We start from the raw sequence: 17239 nt of genomic DNA, 5'->3' as shown, positions 1-17239 counted from the left end.
CTTTCTGCTGTTTCCTTGCCCCAATCGTTTAGTTGGAAATCTCTGATCGTCCATTGAAACCTGACAAAAAAAGAAAACAAACAAAAAATGTAAATTAAACATCAATTTCAGAAAACCAAACCAATTTTTTTTATCTTCTCTACCTTGAATCAAAAACAAAAATTCCTAGAATTAACAAAAAGATACATGCATTAAAATACAACAATCAAAATCCCAACCAGACACACAAAATTGAACTAAACTGAGAAGAAATTTAGTTACCTGCAGCAGATCTTTCCAATTGTTCCAAATACTCATGTAATATGCTGATACCATAACCTTCAGACACACAGACCACGTTATTCTGACATCAATAACGTGGGTTTGTATTTCTGAAGATTAGTACTTAGCCAGTGTATTGTTTCTGGTGATTTCCAATCCCAACTCACTCATTTAGCTCACCATTAGTAAGAATCTCTGCCATGGCTATTTTCAACTAGTAAAGGTATTCAAAGATTAAATCTACAAGGGGGTAACCCGTTTAGCTTCAAATTCTTTCTAATTTTGATGGAATTTCAGGTGGTGATCAAAAATGAATCTGCTAGAAAGAAAGATATGGATGGGTTGTGGAAAATTCGGCATTCTATTTTCCTTCTTCAATTTCATCTGAAAATGAATTTCGTTTATGTATTTATAGTCTAGGGTTTGGGCGATTTAGGTTGTTTTGGGGGTTGTTGTTGAGTACACATGTGTGTGCGCGTGCGCTACATGTAAACATTCCTTAAATTAATGCAACCTTTTCTTACGGCACTCGCCTATTTGATAAAATACAACCTCCACCGAGATATTTTGAACAAAAGTTACTTTTTGACAGGTAAAAAATTTTAAAACCATTTTTACCTTTTGTGTAGTTTTGCTTTTGACTTATACTTCTAGAAAAGCAGTAAAATTCATAAGCAGAAGATCAGGTTTTGATAAATAGGAAATTGAGAAAATTATGGTAACTCTTTTTTAAGAACCAAGGAACCGCCAAAACCAGTAAGGAGAAGATCAGGTTGTGATATCGAGGATTCAGTTACTAATTCATGATCTGGCATGTACTGATTTATGCATTAAGGTTGTTGAGGCTTACATGGTACTTTAAGACCATGATATTGTGTTTTGCATTTCCTGGTTATAATAACCATCCAAGGGACAGAGAACCAAATCATCATGGTTTGCCAAACATAATCCACGAACAAGAGAGTTACTTTGAAACCTTAGTTTCACTAAACTCTGGTATGTATATGGAAGGAAATGGACAAATAAAGGAAATGGAAGGAATAAACCTTAGTTGAAGATGAAGCAGAGACGAGGGAATACAATCAAGAAAAAGAAGCCGGTCAGGAGGAATCCAAAGACAATACTGCTTATCTGTAACAAAATGGTTTCATTATGGTTTCATTATGTGCAGTACATGGTCTTTGATTTTATGGTTTCATTATGTGCAGTCCTGAAAGCTAAAATGTTGTAATTCTTGTAGTAAGTCATTTGAAACTTAGGACTGGAGATCCTGTTGCATCTGCCTTACTTTTTCAGTGAATACAGCTATTTCTTTCAGCCGTTTCCGCACGAATTCTGTTCTGTTTCATCCATGTGTATATAACAGCGTTAACAACATACTAAATCAGCAGACAGAATTTGGAAATGAGAAGATAAAAAAGCTGTCTAATTCATTAGAATACCAGTTTTCATATTCCGAACTTTAGGTTGGAAAGTAGGCAGCAAAGCAAGAAATTGCAACTTTCAAATCAACAATACGGGTCAATCCCCAGATTCCCCACGGCCCGTCCACCCCCCATCTCCCTATGGAGGGAGGGGTAAACTTCATTTTACGAGCGAGCTAGTTGACCCTGCGACTGGTATGATCAAACCAAGCTAGTTGACCGGATTGAATAGCTACTTGAGCTTTCTCTTGCTGCTAGCGATGCTGAAATGGCATGGTTCCTGGCCTTGCTGTAACCTCTAACTTGATCCTTAAACCAAAGAAACTCCTATAAACTCGTTATCCCCATCATGTGGCTTATAAGCTTGGTGGACCTTTGTGAGCTCTGCGAACTTGGATGGACCTCTATGACTGGCCTGACATAATTACTTCCGAGATACCTGCTTGATAGTTGGTCTTTAGCCGACTACGAGTCCTGCGTGTACCAAGATGAATGACCGGAACCAAGTATGCTAATCTGGAACGAGCTGACTTTATCCTTTCTGAACTGACCATCCCGAGTGAGTTGATAGGTACTTCACGAGCTGATGTGTATGAGCTGACTAGGTCCGATGTAGGAGTTGATCCAGTGAAATTGGTGACTCCGAGTTGACCTGACATGAAGGAGTTGATCCAGTATTGCTCGTCTGAGCTCGTCCTAATTGCTTCGGAGAGGGTATCTGCCCATAGCTGATTTGGTATGAGATGCTTTTGAGCCTAGTGAGTTAACTGATTTGTTCCGTGATGGTTTCGCCCGAGGCTGAGTTGGTAGCGATTCAAATTGCATTTCCGAACTGACTTGTCCGAGATGGTTTGACCCAAGTGGATTGAATGTATCCCAAGCTAGCAGGTGAATTCAAAAGAAGAGGATGGTTGGACACGAGCTGATTGACCGACCCGAGGTAACTAGGCCGCAATCGATAAGACTGATCCGAGATGCTTGGTCTTAAGTTGGTTGTGACTCCACGAGGCAGGTCCTCCGAGTTAACTGCACCAAGAGTGGAGATCGTTGTTGTGAGAGAGCCTGGATGATATCAAACTTTCGTCAAAGTAGCTGAATTGATGCTGATAGTAATCTGTAATCCTGAGTTGCTCCACGTATTGCTGCTCCTGCTAACCACGACAATTTTAATTGGCAATTGACTGCAATCAATCATCATCAAATGACTTTGAAGCTCTGCGGCGAGACTCTACACCACGAGGCCAAAATAGTATCTCATTCCATCATCCACAGCGTGTGCTAGAGTAAGATCTAACTCAATCCTCGCTACAACAACAAACATCCGGGTTAATAATCTATAAAAATTTAAGCTAACATCCTATGAAACATGAAAAGTATCTTTGGAAGTTTATTTTCATTTTGTTCAGAGGGAAATATTCCCCAAATCAGGCAAAAATTTTGGTATTTAACGTTTTCAATTTTTTTTAAATGGATTCGTAAAACAAACTTCACTGAACCGTTTCAGATCTTTGCATTTGAGTAACTAACTTTCATTGAACCGCAAGATTTTCACCTTTGTAACACTCCTTGTTTCTAGCGGCAAATTATAATAGCAAGAAACATGGCTATTACAATTTGGCGCTAGAAACATCGATTGTTACAAAACTGCTGAAAAACTTATGGTTCAGCAAAGGATAGTTATACCAAGTTTTTGAAGCTGTTCAGTGATAGATGCATAACAGATATGGGATCCTTATTGTCGTATATTTACTGCAAACTGAACACCTGTAAAAGTATGATTGACCTTTTAGCTAGTCATGCATATTTATCGAGAGAGGCTTCTTTGCAACTTCTAGTAAGTGTGCCAATCACTTTTCTATGCCTGATTATATTCTTATTAGCACCATTATAATTAATTTTATTTGTGATAATCTCCACTTCCATATAGTGGACTTTAGATTGATTGCCTGCCAAATATATTAAATAATTATTGAGTCCTGCTGTCACGAGCACAGCCGCGTGACAGCTATTATGAACCCGCAACAATGAGCTGTCTATTACATCCACTTATGAAAGTTCATAATAGCTGTCACGCGGCTATGTGCCTGACACATAGTTTTTAGTATCGTTACCTCTGCTATTACTGGTATCATATCAAACTATGAGAAACTGATCCAAATAGCCAGAAGGACATCTTAATCTTTAACAAAATTCAAAATCAAACATTGTACCTCTCTTAAGCATTTCCACAAGCAGACTTCATACACTGACAGTTGAGTAAAAGTATGATTTAACTATTTAAGCATTTTCTAATTAGTTACTTTTTCTTCTATTGTGCACAGCAATTCTATTGTGCACAGCAAATATGTAAATATATTAGCAGCTGTAATGCCCTAAACCAACTTCAAAATAGGGTTTTGAATTTAGAGTCATCCTGGACAAACCGTCCGTTTGGACTACACCAAAACCGTGTAGACACATGTCCACCCGGAGGAAAAAACAGGCAGTCCCATTTATGGATTTGTTTGAGACTACACTGTTTTTGTGTAGTCCAGATGGACGGTTTGTCCAGAACTTTTGTTGAATTTAAGAGTCATTAGATTACCTTATCTCACTATGGGCTCGAAACTCTAAACACGTAACAAAATACAGATCAAGTAAAAAGCTACCTGCATCAGATTTCCAGTGCTTTACTTTCAGAGCTCTCGAGTCTAGTATTCTGTACATCATCCCTTCTAAAACCTATCTGATTTTCCCACAACTTGAAGTTCAACCCATCTGCAGCATCTAGATCATTAAATTGATGAATCGTTATCTTCAGCGCTGAAATAGGCAATTGAAACAACCATCACATGAAAGAGATATTTTCCATCATAAAAAGAAACAGTAATCACCATGAATCTACTTAAATAAGCCAGGATATTGTTCAGTATCAACCTCAGGTGAAATATAGTAATGCACTTATGATTTCCGGTAGAATTATGCCAAGTTGGTGAGCACATACTAAAGATGGTCCAAAAGTTGCATATGCTACGCACAGAAAGTGTGAGAAGTAGAAAAACTGATTAAACTATGCCTTAGGCGACGTTGATAATCTGAGGTGACAGCATAGCTGCTTCTCCAAACATAGAAAATCCAGTGAACCTAATATGATCTATACACCTGAACTTCATACTGTTCAGTAGGAGCAGATGTAATACCAAGAAACCAACACATGAGTTCTTTACATAACTAGACAAAATTTAAAGTCAAAAAGTTGAACATTGTATTTCTCTTAAGCATTTCCAAAACCAGTTGAGAAATTCACAATCCAGATAGACCAATAAACTGGATTTAAAACATAACCTGAAATGAACTTCCTGATAGGCACCCCCACATTGTTAGATCAAATCAAAGTGTTCCAATTACCCACACAAAACGATTTTAATCATTCATTGAATGCCCACTTATAACATCACCTGAAATGAACTTCCTGATAGGCACCCCCACATTGTTAGATCAAATCAAGTGATCTGATTTCCCACACGAAAACGATTTTAACCATTCATTGAATGCCACTTATTGGACTATAGACGTATGAGAAAGTTCAACAACTCTCCGACAACAAATTACTTGGTGAATGACCATGATCATGGCATTATATGGCATCGCCATACAGCAATCTCAAAATATTTTCTTTTTTGGGGAATTCAAACTCTAAAATCTTGAAATATTGGACTACAGATGTATGAGAAAATTCAGCAACTCTCCGACAACAATATTACTTGGGAAATAATCTTGACAACTAGGTGGTAGGAAAATAGAAAAATAAAATAAAAGAGATATAAAATCTGAAGAGAAAGTTCAAGAGAACAAAAATCTTCCCTAACCCAAATCTCTTTCCTTTTTATAAGGAACGTGAGGTATTTGTAAACTTAAATGTACTAATTTCTCTAAAAGGAATAGTGATTTAGGTTCGGGCAGAATTTCATTCCTTTCTTGATCTCACCTTCAGAGCTTCTACTCCCTTTTGATAGAATTTCATTATCTTAAAAGAACACAAAGAAAAATGAATACACTAACCAGTGGATGTAGGACTAATCCTGTTGTCAGTTTCCTTATCTCATCTAATAATTCTCTTATATGTTTATCATCTTGTTCTCTAGCTAGATAAAGTTTGGGATAACTACCAGATTTTTTTTCAGTTACATTTCAAGAATTTTTTTTGCAAAATTCCTAAATGAAGATGACAAAAGAATTACAAATCTCAAGTTTGACATTGAATCAGATTTGGGTATGAGAAAATCAAACTTTCAAGGATTTACTTTTTAGAAACCCAAATTTTTTCTCGAAACTTCCTCTATTAGCATAGTTTCCGATACAATATTTTAGAACTTCATTAAAAGAAATTTAACACTCTACCCGCAACAAAAAGAAAGGAAAAAAAATCCTTTCTAACCTAAATCCTTTCGTCATAGAGAAATGAAATTAGGCCAGAAAGAACTCTATTCCTCTAACTCTCTATGTTTTCTCGGATAGAGTTTCAACCTTGTTAATGAAAGTATGGTAAGAGAATTATGCAAATAAGAAGCTTAACTTGTGAACAAAGGCCTGAGATAGGCAGAACTATGTAAAAAATTGCTATTACTCTGTCTTCATTTTAAACATCACTTTTCCGTTACATTGCCGAAATTACTATAGGTTTTACGATCAATAAAAGCATGAAAACGATCACAATAGTACAAATCCAAGCACTAGAAGTACCATCGGGTGATAGAAAATAACTCACATATCGACTCACTATTTTTATGCCCATTTCTATCATATGGAGAATAATTGACAAAATGTCTTACCTATTTGAAGTCAATAGTGTCAATATACTACAAACCTGGGCCTTCTTTGCAAGGGTTCTAGTAATTGAGCTAAGCATACAACAGAAGAGAGTGATGAAATGAAGATCATTTTTATATGTTTAATCACATCACTATTGGATTGTATGCTTAATAGTACTTAATTCGGTATTTGTTTCTGTAATGGTTGCATGCCTTTGCTAATAGGGTATCAAGCTATGAGAAACTGGTCCAAACAGCTAGTTACGAGTATGTTTACGCCATCAAATTTAAAAATGAATGCGAAATTAAGTATTTCACAAGTAAATGGGGATAAACCAGGAGTCGACTTTTAAAAGAAAAAGTAGAGACTAGTATTGATGATTCTAATGCGGTTAACGAAGAAAAACATAATTTCTCATAAAAAAAAAATTGCTAAATCAGCTAACAATGTTATCAGCGGAAACAGAGAGAAAATCACCTGAACTAAGATGATTGATGTATCATCTCTCGATACTGAAGATTTTAAGTCCATCCATTCCTACGGCAGACGACCCCATTATCATGGGTTTCTTTGTGCTTCAAGCTAACACAGATTGAACCTCTAACTGGAAAAGTACGGCCATCACTTACAAATAATACCAGCATGTGCAGATTCCACGGTTTCCAGCCAGCACAGTTCACAGCTCTGGAAGGCCCAGGTAACATTCCTAGCAGCCAACCTGTGCCTCGTGCCATATATAACCTGCAGCAAATGTTTACCTGTTAAATCCAAAGATACATAAACCATTCTGCCTCCCTGAAACCCAAAATCCAGAAATGAAACCTCCCTGATACTAGTCGGCAAGAGATGTTACCTAATCAAGAGAAAAGCAGTGTTTTAGAAACACCTTCCAAATAACATATTCATATAATGTGTTCCTTTTTAAGCCGTCCCCAAGTCCGAAATGAATGAACTCGCCCCTTCTAAAACCTATCTGATTTGTTCACGACTTGATGTTTCAACATCTGCAGTGTGATTGATGAATCATTATTATCATCGCTGAAAATTGAAACAATCATCAAAATGAAAGAAATATTTTCTATCATATAAAGAAACAGCAATACCATGAATCAACAACCAAATTATCCAGGATATTGTTCATTATCCATCTCAGGTCAAATATGGCAATATTTTCTGGATAATTTACATATGTATATTGCTTTCTAGTACAACTACGCCAAGTTGGTGCAGAGTATTAGAGATGATCTGAGAGTTGTTTTTGAATAGTTATAACCAGATACAGGCACATGCTACACACAAAATTGTGAAAAGTAGAATACCTGAACTACTCATTAACCAGTAGGAACAGACATAATACCAAGAAACCAAGACATGAGATTTTCACATAATTATAGAAAAAACGCGAACATAGTAGCTCTCTTATGCATTTGCAGAAACAGTTGAGAAGTTCAAAAGTGGATAGACCAGTAAAGGTATGATTTAAGCTTTTTTTATTTAGTTTTTTCTTCTACTGTGCACATTCGACTATCTCCTTACGGGCCAAAACTCCTAATGCATTACTTGCTGAAAAAAAATTGGTTTGAAACAACCAGCAGGGTTAAAGAAATCCGAACCAGGGACACAAAAATGAACCTAAACTAAAACAAACAGATAGTTCGTTCCCTGTAGCATTTTTCAGTCCAAAGTATTCCATTTACCAACTCATCATTGTAAAATTTCCGATATTTTCTTTTATTAGCATAATCTCCAACACAATGTTGAAGAACTTCATTAAGGGGAACACCCTGCCACCAAAGAAGGAAAGGAGTCCTTTATAACATAAATCATTTTTTACTCTGAAAATAAGTACAAACTAATTACATAAATACCCTTAGCTTACAAAATTTGCAGCACGTGCTAAATTTTAAAACCAAGGATATTAATGTAACTAAAATTATACCCATATTTTCCTTAAAATGAATTTAGACCAAAAAGAACTCTATTCCTCTCATGATAGAGCTTCAACCTTGTTAATGGAAGCCCAAGAATTACTGTAAGAAAATTATGCAAAATAAAGACCAACTCATGGACATAGGCTTAAGATATGCAAAACTTGGTAAAAGATTGCTACTACTCTCTTTGTCCCATTTTTTCTTAAAATGAATTTAGACCAAAAATCAAGTAGTTAATATTGACCTTTCAATCCATTTGCAGCATCCAGACCATGTTAATATTGATGAATCATTATCATCACCACTGAAAAAGGCAATTGAAACTGTAATCAAAATGAAAGAGGTATTTTCTATCATAAAAACAGTAATCAATCAACGACTAGAAAGGCAAGAGAAAAACTAAAACACCCAGAATATTGTTCATTTTCAACATCATATGAAATATTATACTAATAAAAAAATTTAGAAATTTTACACATGTAGATTCCTTTCTAGTACAACTATGCCACTTTGGTGAGCACTGACCACATACTAGAGATAATCCAAAAGTTATCTTTGAATCTATATAACTAGATACAAGCACTTGCTACACATAGAAAGTGTGAAAAGTAGAGAAACCGATTAAACTATGTTTTGGACGATGTTCTTAATCTAATGTGACAGCGTGGCTGCTTCTCTAGAAGTACATAACTGATTAAACCCAGAATGATATACACCTGAACTTCACATCATTCAGTAGAAACAGATGTACCCAGTGACCAAGACACCTGAACTCAAATATTGTATAGTATCTCTTAAGCATTTTCACAAACAGTTGAGAAGTTCACAAATTAGATAGACCAATAAACTGGATTTACAACATCACTTAAAATGAACTTCCTGATAAGCAGGCCCACTTCCTGATAAGCAGGCCCACATTGTTCAAAGTGTTCCAACTTCACAAACGGAAACGATTTCAAACAACCATTGGATGCCACTTATTGGACTATAGACGTAACCGAAAGTTTAGCAACTCTCCGGTAACAAATTACTTGGTGAATGATCACGGTCAACGAGGTGGTAGAAAAACTAAAAAAGACCCCACATGGATCAAATTCTATAAAGAGAAATAGATTCTAATGAGTAAACTCAAGAGAATAAAGATTCCCCCTAACCTAATCTCTTTCCTTTTATAAGGGAAGTGAATAGAATCTATTCACTTCCCTTATAAAAGGAAAAGTGATTAGGTTAGGCTGGATCTTTAGTCTTCTCTTGAGTTCACTCTACTAGCTAGTTAAGAGTACGCACATACAACTTGAAATTTAAAATGAACACTAAAATCAAGTATTTAATATATACTACGGGATAAACTAAAAGTTTACTCTACAAAAGTAGAGATTCGTAATGATGGTGCTAATGCGACATATAAAGAAACAGATCACTTCTCATAATATAAATTGTTAAATCAGCAAAACAATGTTATTTACGTATTATCAACGGAAATGAACAGAAACATCAAATTACCTGAACTGAGATGATTGACGTTTAATTCTATTTGCTACTAAAAATTTTAAGTTCGTCCATCGCTACAGCAAACGACCCAATTTTCATGGGTTTGTTTGCGCTTAAAGTTAATAGAGTTTGAACATCTAACTGGGATAGCACGGTCATTACTAGCAAATACCAACATGCGCAGGTTCCTCGGGTTCCAGCCCACACAATTCGCATACAAGGCAGGCCAAGGTAACATTTGTAGCAGCTCACCTGTGCGTCGTGCCATATGTAACCTGCAGCAAATGTTTACATGTTAAACTCATAGACACGTAAACCCTTCTGCCTAAAAAAGATCATATAAAGGACTCAGAGCTAGAAAAGAACGTAGAGGTGATAAATCCAAAACCCAGAAACGAAACCTCTGAAACTCGGCAAGAGGCATACGTCATTACCTAATCAAGAGGGAAGCAGCATTTTCAGAAACACCTTCCAATAACATGTGCACAGTCCCCAAGTCCAAAATGAGTGAAAAGCCCCTTCCAAAACCTATCTGATTTGTTCACAATTTGATGTTCCCACCCATCTGCAGCATCTAAACAATGTAGTTGATGAACCACTATTATCAGCGCTGAAAAAGGCGATTGAAACAATCATCAAAAGGAAAAAGATATTTTCTATCATAATTAGAAACATTAATAACCATGAGCGGCAGAAGAAACCAAATTACCAAGGATATTGTTCATTATCCACCTCAGGTAAAATATAGCAATACATTTTTTTGGATATCCTACAGATAGAAGTATATTGCTTCCTAATATAATCATGCCAAATTGATGAGACATGCTAGAGCTGATCCAAAAGTAGTCTTTGAATCTATATAACTAGTTACATGCACATGCGACGCAGTGTGAAAAGTAGGAAAAACTGATTAAACTAAGGCTTAGGCGAAATTGATAATTTAATATGACAGCATAGCTGCTTCTACAAAAACAGAAAATGAACTACACCCAAAATGATGTATACCTTTACTTCACATTATTCAATAGGGAGAGATGTACCAAGTAACCAAAACATGAGTTCTTTACATTAACTACACAAATTTTAAAATCGAACATTGTATTTCTATTAAGCATTTCCACAAACAGTTGATATGTTCACAAATTAGATATACCAATAAACTGAATTTAGCACAATACCTAAAATGGATACCAAGAACCCAAGACATGGGTTCTTCAATTAACTAAACAAAACTTGAAATCGAACGTTGTACCTCTCTCAAATCTTAAGCATTTTCACATACAGTAAAGCTCAACTATTGTACACATTCAACTATCTCCGATCCAAAAACAAAAACTAAAAATTTGTCTGGCACAATCAACAGGGTTAAGAAGATCCAAATCACACACACAAAAATGAACCTAAACTAAAACAAACAAAACAATCAATCAAACAAAATACAAAACCAAATAGAAAATTAGTTACCTGAGCTACGGTTCCATTTGATTGCTAGATCAAATCAAAGTGTTCTGCAATCCCCACCTCGAGTAAATCCAAAATTAAGCATGCAGAGATCAGTTAGTGCAGCTGATATCATAATCTTCGGATTTTACAAAACCATTATAGATCAATAACGTCTGTGTATCTGAAGATTATAGCTTATCTGAAGCTGGGTCAGTGATAATAATCTGATTGAATCTTAAAGGATAAAGGTGACAATTTTGCCTTGATTTTGTTAGAGATGGAGATCTGAATTTTCTGATTTGGGGCTTTCTTTTTTTTTCTGATTTGAGGAAATGAATTTCTGTATTTATATTCTAGGGTTTGAGAGACAAATGAAATGGACAAAGGAAAATTGGGCCTTTTTTCTTTTTCTCTGATTTGAGGAAATGAATTTTTGTATTTATAGTAAAGGTTTCTTTCAGAAGAACAAAACAAAAAAAAAGTCAAAGGATTTGAGTGAACTATGTTGTAGGGCCTACGGCCCAACTACAGTTTGTTTTTCCATGTATATACTACCTCCGTCCTAATTAGATGATCTAGTTAAAATTTATTAGTAAATTTAGAAATAATTTATCTTTCAAATTATACAACGGATTTTCGTAAACTTTGTATCATCGAAAAGTATTTTTAAACACCTATCTAATGAATATAAATATGGTTATCAAATTTTACATATTTCTTATAATAATACTAATCTATCACTCCACTTATTTATGGGATAGGTCATCTAATTAGGGACGGAGGGAGTATATATTATTAGAGTCCATGTAATACTACTGATGCTAATCAATAGAAACTCTCTGTCTCTTTGCCTTCCCTACATTTTGACTCAAAACGTATTCATGCACGAGCTCTAACCTCGCGGCAATGGATTTTGATTTTTTTTTTTTTTTTGTTGCTATCAAATCTCTGAAGGATTGTTTTGAATTCGTTGGAGTCATTGGAATCGTTGGAATCGACGTTGGGAATCGTTATCATCAAATCAGTTAAGTTTTTATTACAATCTTTGATGATTTGTTTTAATATAAAATTATATTATCTTTGTTAATAAAAGATAGGGAAAAATGATTATTTTTTTATTTTTTTTCAACTATTTGTCACGATTGATAATCTAATCGTACTGTATATGTGTATGGCTGGGTGGGGATTGATTTGATTTGATTTATACTAATTTTTCCTATAAATTTTGTGTTTACTAATTTGTCATATTAAATATGTTTGTTCGATGGGAGACGTTTCCGAGGAAGAAAGGAATTTGGAGACGCAAATCTGAAGAGTTCCGAGGAAGAAGAAAGAATCTTCTGTGAGAAAGAGAAATGTCCGGTTCGGTTCACCCAGTTCGGTCCAGTTCACCCGATTCCAGTTGCCATGTTCCGGTCTTGTGTTTTTGGGTTGTGCTTGATCAAGGGCGTTCCGGTTTTGTGTATAACCAAAATATGAGGTATATACGTCACTATAACGTGGGTTTTTTTTTCATTGAATACTTGCTAGGCTTATTTATTTGTTTTTTGAATATGCCTAGTTTTATTTATTTTTGTCTTAAGATAAGTCCACATCATATAAATGGTCAATTTAAAATATGATTGTTGGTATCGATCATTAAGAATTTTGGTCTTAACACTATTTTGTTCTCTTGAATATGATATTGGCTTTAGTTGAATGGTGTTTTTTGTTCAATTGGTTGTACCAACATAATTCCAATGTATTTACTTGGGGTTTAAAAGTACTTGAGCACCATTATTGTGTATTTGATATTTTCTGCCCAAATTTGAAATGTTTTGTGGGACGTAATCCACTGACCCGACTATTAAAGAGTCGGTATTTTCAAAAGATACATTGCAAATAAAATCACACATATTCCAATTTTTTGTGGAAGAACTCGCAAAAGGCGATATGAATTAGAAAATTTCCATTTCTCTACTTCATCCATGATACTAACGAACTAGTATATGTTGAAGCATGACAACAAGAGAATTATCTTTAGTAATATATTCAACCTAAAGTAAGTGGCTGACATGTGTTGTAAGATTCTCTTGGCCTGTTAAGATAAAGAAATTTCTCAAATTAAGCTAAATGTAGGAAAATTGAAAATGGAAAGAACCCCGAAGTAATGAGGGTTAGACATATTGGATCATATAAAGCATGTGAAAAGGGACATATGTATCATGAGACAAAGATGTACTTTTGTCTTCGGTAGTAATAACACCAATACACAAATATCAACCGAGTATGGGATCAGCTAAAATGTAATTGTAGCTCCCATCATAAATGAAAGAGTTGGAAATGCACCTGGTCATAGGTATTGGTATATACAATGTAATGAGTGTATCATAGTAGCAACCAATTTTCACATCAACATAATGGAAACAAGAACTTTGTCAGGCCAATTGACTATCTTATTGAGTTGAACTAGATCCAATGTCTGCACTTATGGAATGAAAACACGAGACATAAATTCTCTAAAGCACACGTAATATATATTCACTTTAAAGTACTTGAGTTGAACCCCATTTTTATTACGTAATAAGTCCACACCACTTATTGAAACTCTCAAGACCCAAGTGTCTAACTCATAGTTGTTTTCCACTAGCTTAAGGAATTTAAACTAGTTGGTTGTGACATGATGATCGTTTTGAAAGGACTCATACGAACATCAATTTATTTGAGTGAACAAAAACGGGAGAAAGATTTACAGAATGTGAAACGATGACATATCTCTCAATAAGTGTTTTCTAAGGTACTAGATGCACCACATCCCCCCCCCCCCCCCCCCCCCCAAGTAAGAAAGCGTATCGCTCATTTTTCAAAGTCTTTAGTAAAACAAGGTCGACACCATCCTAAGATGCAAATGGTAAACAATCCATATTACAAAGAAAACAAGGTGAAATTTAGAAAAATATTCATGCAGAATGCGGACCATTAAAGTGACTTGTGGCTCTGGTGAATGTTTTGACATTTTGGACTAGTTATAGTTCCCAAAAAATTTTGCGTTTTGAAAACTACTAGCACATATTATACATGTAAGGGCTCACCACCCCTTGTAAATGCTAGCTAGTGTACAACAAAAGGACTTGGTGGTTATTGCGTATTTATTAGGATCAATGCAGAGCATCCTATACTTTATGGTCTCGCAAAGTCTATCATCAAAATATTACAGATGGTCCCTAAGGCATGGTTATGCGTACAAACCTACCTTTTAGGATATATGCAATATTACACGCATCTTCACTTATTCGTTTTAGACTCACAATTGGTCAACCATTCTTTGCGTACCAGTTGGTAACTGGATATAAGCCTGACATTTTGTATTCTTACGCATTTTTGGTTGCACTATATATGTGTCATTACGAGTCCACAGCGTACTGTGATGGGTCACGAAAATGATTAAGTAGTTATGTTGGATACTCACTCCCAACAATTATCTGCATTTTAAAACCTTTGGCAGGAGATCTCTTACCACTAGATTTGTGGGTTGCCATTTTAATGAGACAGTCTTCCCGTCGTTAGCGGGAGATAAGAAAAGTATTTTCTAAGGAAATGACAAGAATTGTCGTGGTATGTTACCACTGTGTCTCATATTGATTCTTGTACTCCAAAAATGTAAATGTGAAGTGACAAAGAATAATCGATTTTCAGAATGTACACTGATGTCGCTAAAGTGATGAGATCACACATACGAACTGCAAACCTGTCTGCAAGGTTACATATCCTCAATAAGGGGATATACACCATAAATTAAGGTGTTACAACTACGCCTAGTGGAAGTGTGGTTGAGGCCGTGGTTCCATAAATGAAGATGGAGAGACTACCGAGTTCAATCAATGCTCACCTAGAAAAGAAGTAAATGAGTAAGCCACAACCTAATTTGTATCATTAATGAAATCATCTCATTTGATTGTCTCTGACTATGTCCATGAATCAATACTGGAGGACGCTCTGAAGTTTAATGATTCCAGAGAACAATGAAATCCTAAAGGATTACGAGAACACGCACGAGTCAATGGAAAGATTGTGTGAGCATTAATGATTATTTTTGTATATAGTTGCTCAAGAAAATAGAGTACGACGAGATCGAACCATGTTTCTTATTGTTTAATGTCAACAAAGAGCATAGTTGTCCTACACAATCCAGGTATAACTTGGTTCTTTGACAAATATACATGTATTTGGTGTGGTAGTGCTAACCAACCAATTGTAAATCATATGGGACATACATGATTATTTTTCAAGAGCACGGTGGGAAGAATGAAGTCTTAAAGTATTAAGACTCGCCTTGTGGCGCGAGGTTTTTCACAAATCCCTGGAATCATGTTATCTTGTAATGAACGTTATGGCGTTCCGCTACTTAGTTAGCTTGATAATTTCAAAAGGACTTGAAATGCAGCATATGTATGTGGTTTTTATGTATCTATGAAAGAATCAAGAGATATCAGATATTTACAAAAGTACTTGATAACCTTTTGTTTCCCAAATCAAGTGACTCTAAACCACAGAGTACGTTTACAGTTAGATATAACGCTCACTTATAGATTGAAGCAATCAGGCGGATGTGGTATACCCGTTTAAGTGACTATTTGATTTGGAGGGTATAGACAACTAAGTTATATTTCCTAGCGTATTCACAAGAAAAGTTCCTTATTTGGAATTGTAGCTATGTATGTCAATGGTACAGACCGGATGGGTACTCTTGATGTAATAAGAGACCTTAAAAGTTATTTGAAATCCGAATTTGAGATGAAAAATTTGGGGAAAGATCGACCGAATACTCAGCTTGTGGTATATTATCCCACAAGTTTGCATTTGTCTAAAGTTGTCAGGAAATTTAACAAAGACATGCATCCTGATAGCACTCCCATGATTAGTCGAGGTTCAAATATAAGTAAGTGACCATTTCGTCTAAAGGAAGATGACGAAGATGTGTTGGGAGATGAAATTCCTAATCTAAGTACAATAGACGCATTGTTGTACTTCGTAAAATAATGTACTCGATAAAATTTTGCATCCTCATGGAACTTGTTAGCTAGATATAGCTCAGCGCCAACGCAACGTCATTGAAATGGTATAGTGAATGTAATCATGTACTTAAAAGTAATCATTGACAAAAATTTGTTTTACCCCTACAAAGACATAAAAAGGAATGCTAATGAAAGTGCAATCCAAAAGTTGTTGATTATGAAGGAAGAATAATCTCTTCACCAATGAAAGTAATCAGAGGGAGATATGATAGACTATCTTCTAAGTCTTTATCGATATTCAGTTTCGAAAAGTACATGACTAAAGGAACTGTCTGGAATTAGTCTGAAAGTAATCAGGGGGAGATGCCGAAATCAGGGGGAGGATCCAAGGATATGATGTCGACATATTTTACTTCGAAATTGAAGTTTTGTTGTTCTCTTTTTCCCTTCGATCGAGAATAGTTTTTCCCAAAGGGTTTTGTTACTCGACAAGGTTTTTAGCGAGACAACACTAAAAGCATCAAGTATATTGTACGTTGAAGACATAAAGATCGCGTTGATATTACTGAAAATATCTGAATCAAATAAATGAAACGTGATATTCTGTTAAGCAACATAACTTCCAGAATCAACAACAAGGTCTTATAAACATTCAAGTCACCAAAATAACGTGTAATAAACTTCTTCTGACTGAATTTGACTAATGAAAATTATCTGACATCAGGGGGGAGCATCTAATAGTGTGTTGAACTATTTCCTTCACCGAGGTTGCTTTTTCCTACAGGGTTTTGTTACTCGTCAAGGTTTTTAATGAGACAACGACGAACACCGGGAATGTAATATTTCCCATCTAAGGCTATTGTCTTTCCCATGAGGATTTTCTGCCTTAAGAGTTGTGAAGCAA

The 17239-nt window shown here is 35.4% G+C and overlaps 1 long non-coding RNA gene across 7 annotated transcripts; it reads right to left on the bottom strand.

The window, feature by feature from the left end:
- Positions 1-1666: 1666 nt before the first annotated feature.
- LOC113318394 lies at positions 1667-11733 on the bottom strand. 7 transcript variants are annotated; one of them, XR_003344506.1, is made up of 9 exons: positions 11363-11733; positions 10333-10508; positions 9911-10173; positions 8652-8711; positions 7330-7480; positions 7106-7217; positions 6954-7013; positions 4334-4487; positions 1667-2990 (listed from the first exon to the last, which is right to left on the bottom strand). It is a non-coding gene; the product is annotated as an uncharacterized LOC113318394 (long non-coding RNA). The 7 variants fall into 7 exon arrangements; XR_003344500.1 differs by having other exon boundaries at positions 6954-7217; XR_003344503.1 differs by having other exon boundaries at positions 4334-4451; positions 6954-7217.
- Positions 11734-17239: the final 5506 nt, after the last annotated feature.

Source organism: Papaver somniferum, chromosome 10, assembly GCF_003573695.1.
Source record: "Papaver somniferum cultivar HN1 chromosome 10, ASM357369v1, whole genome shotgun sequence".
Classification (NCBI taxonomy): domain Eukaryota; kingdom Viridiplantae; phylum Streptophyta; class Magnoliopsida; order Ranunculales; family Papaveraceae; genus Papaver; species Papaver somniferum.
Note: the sequence above shows the minus strand (reverse complement) of the source record. Positions and strands in the feature narration are given on the sequence as shown.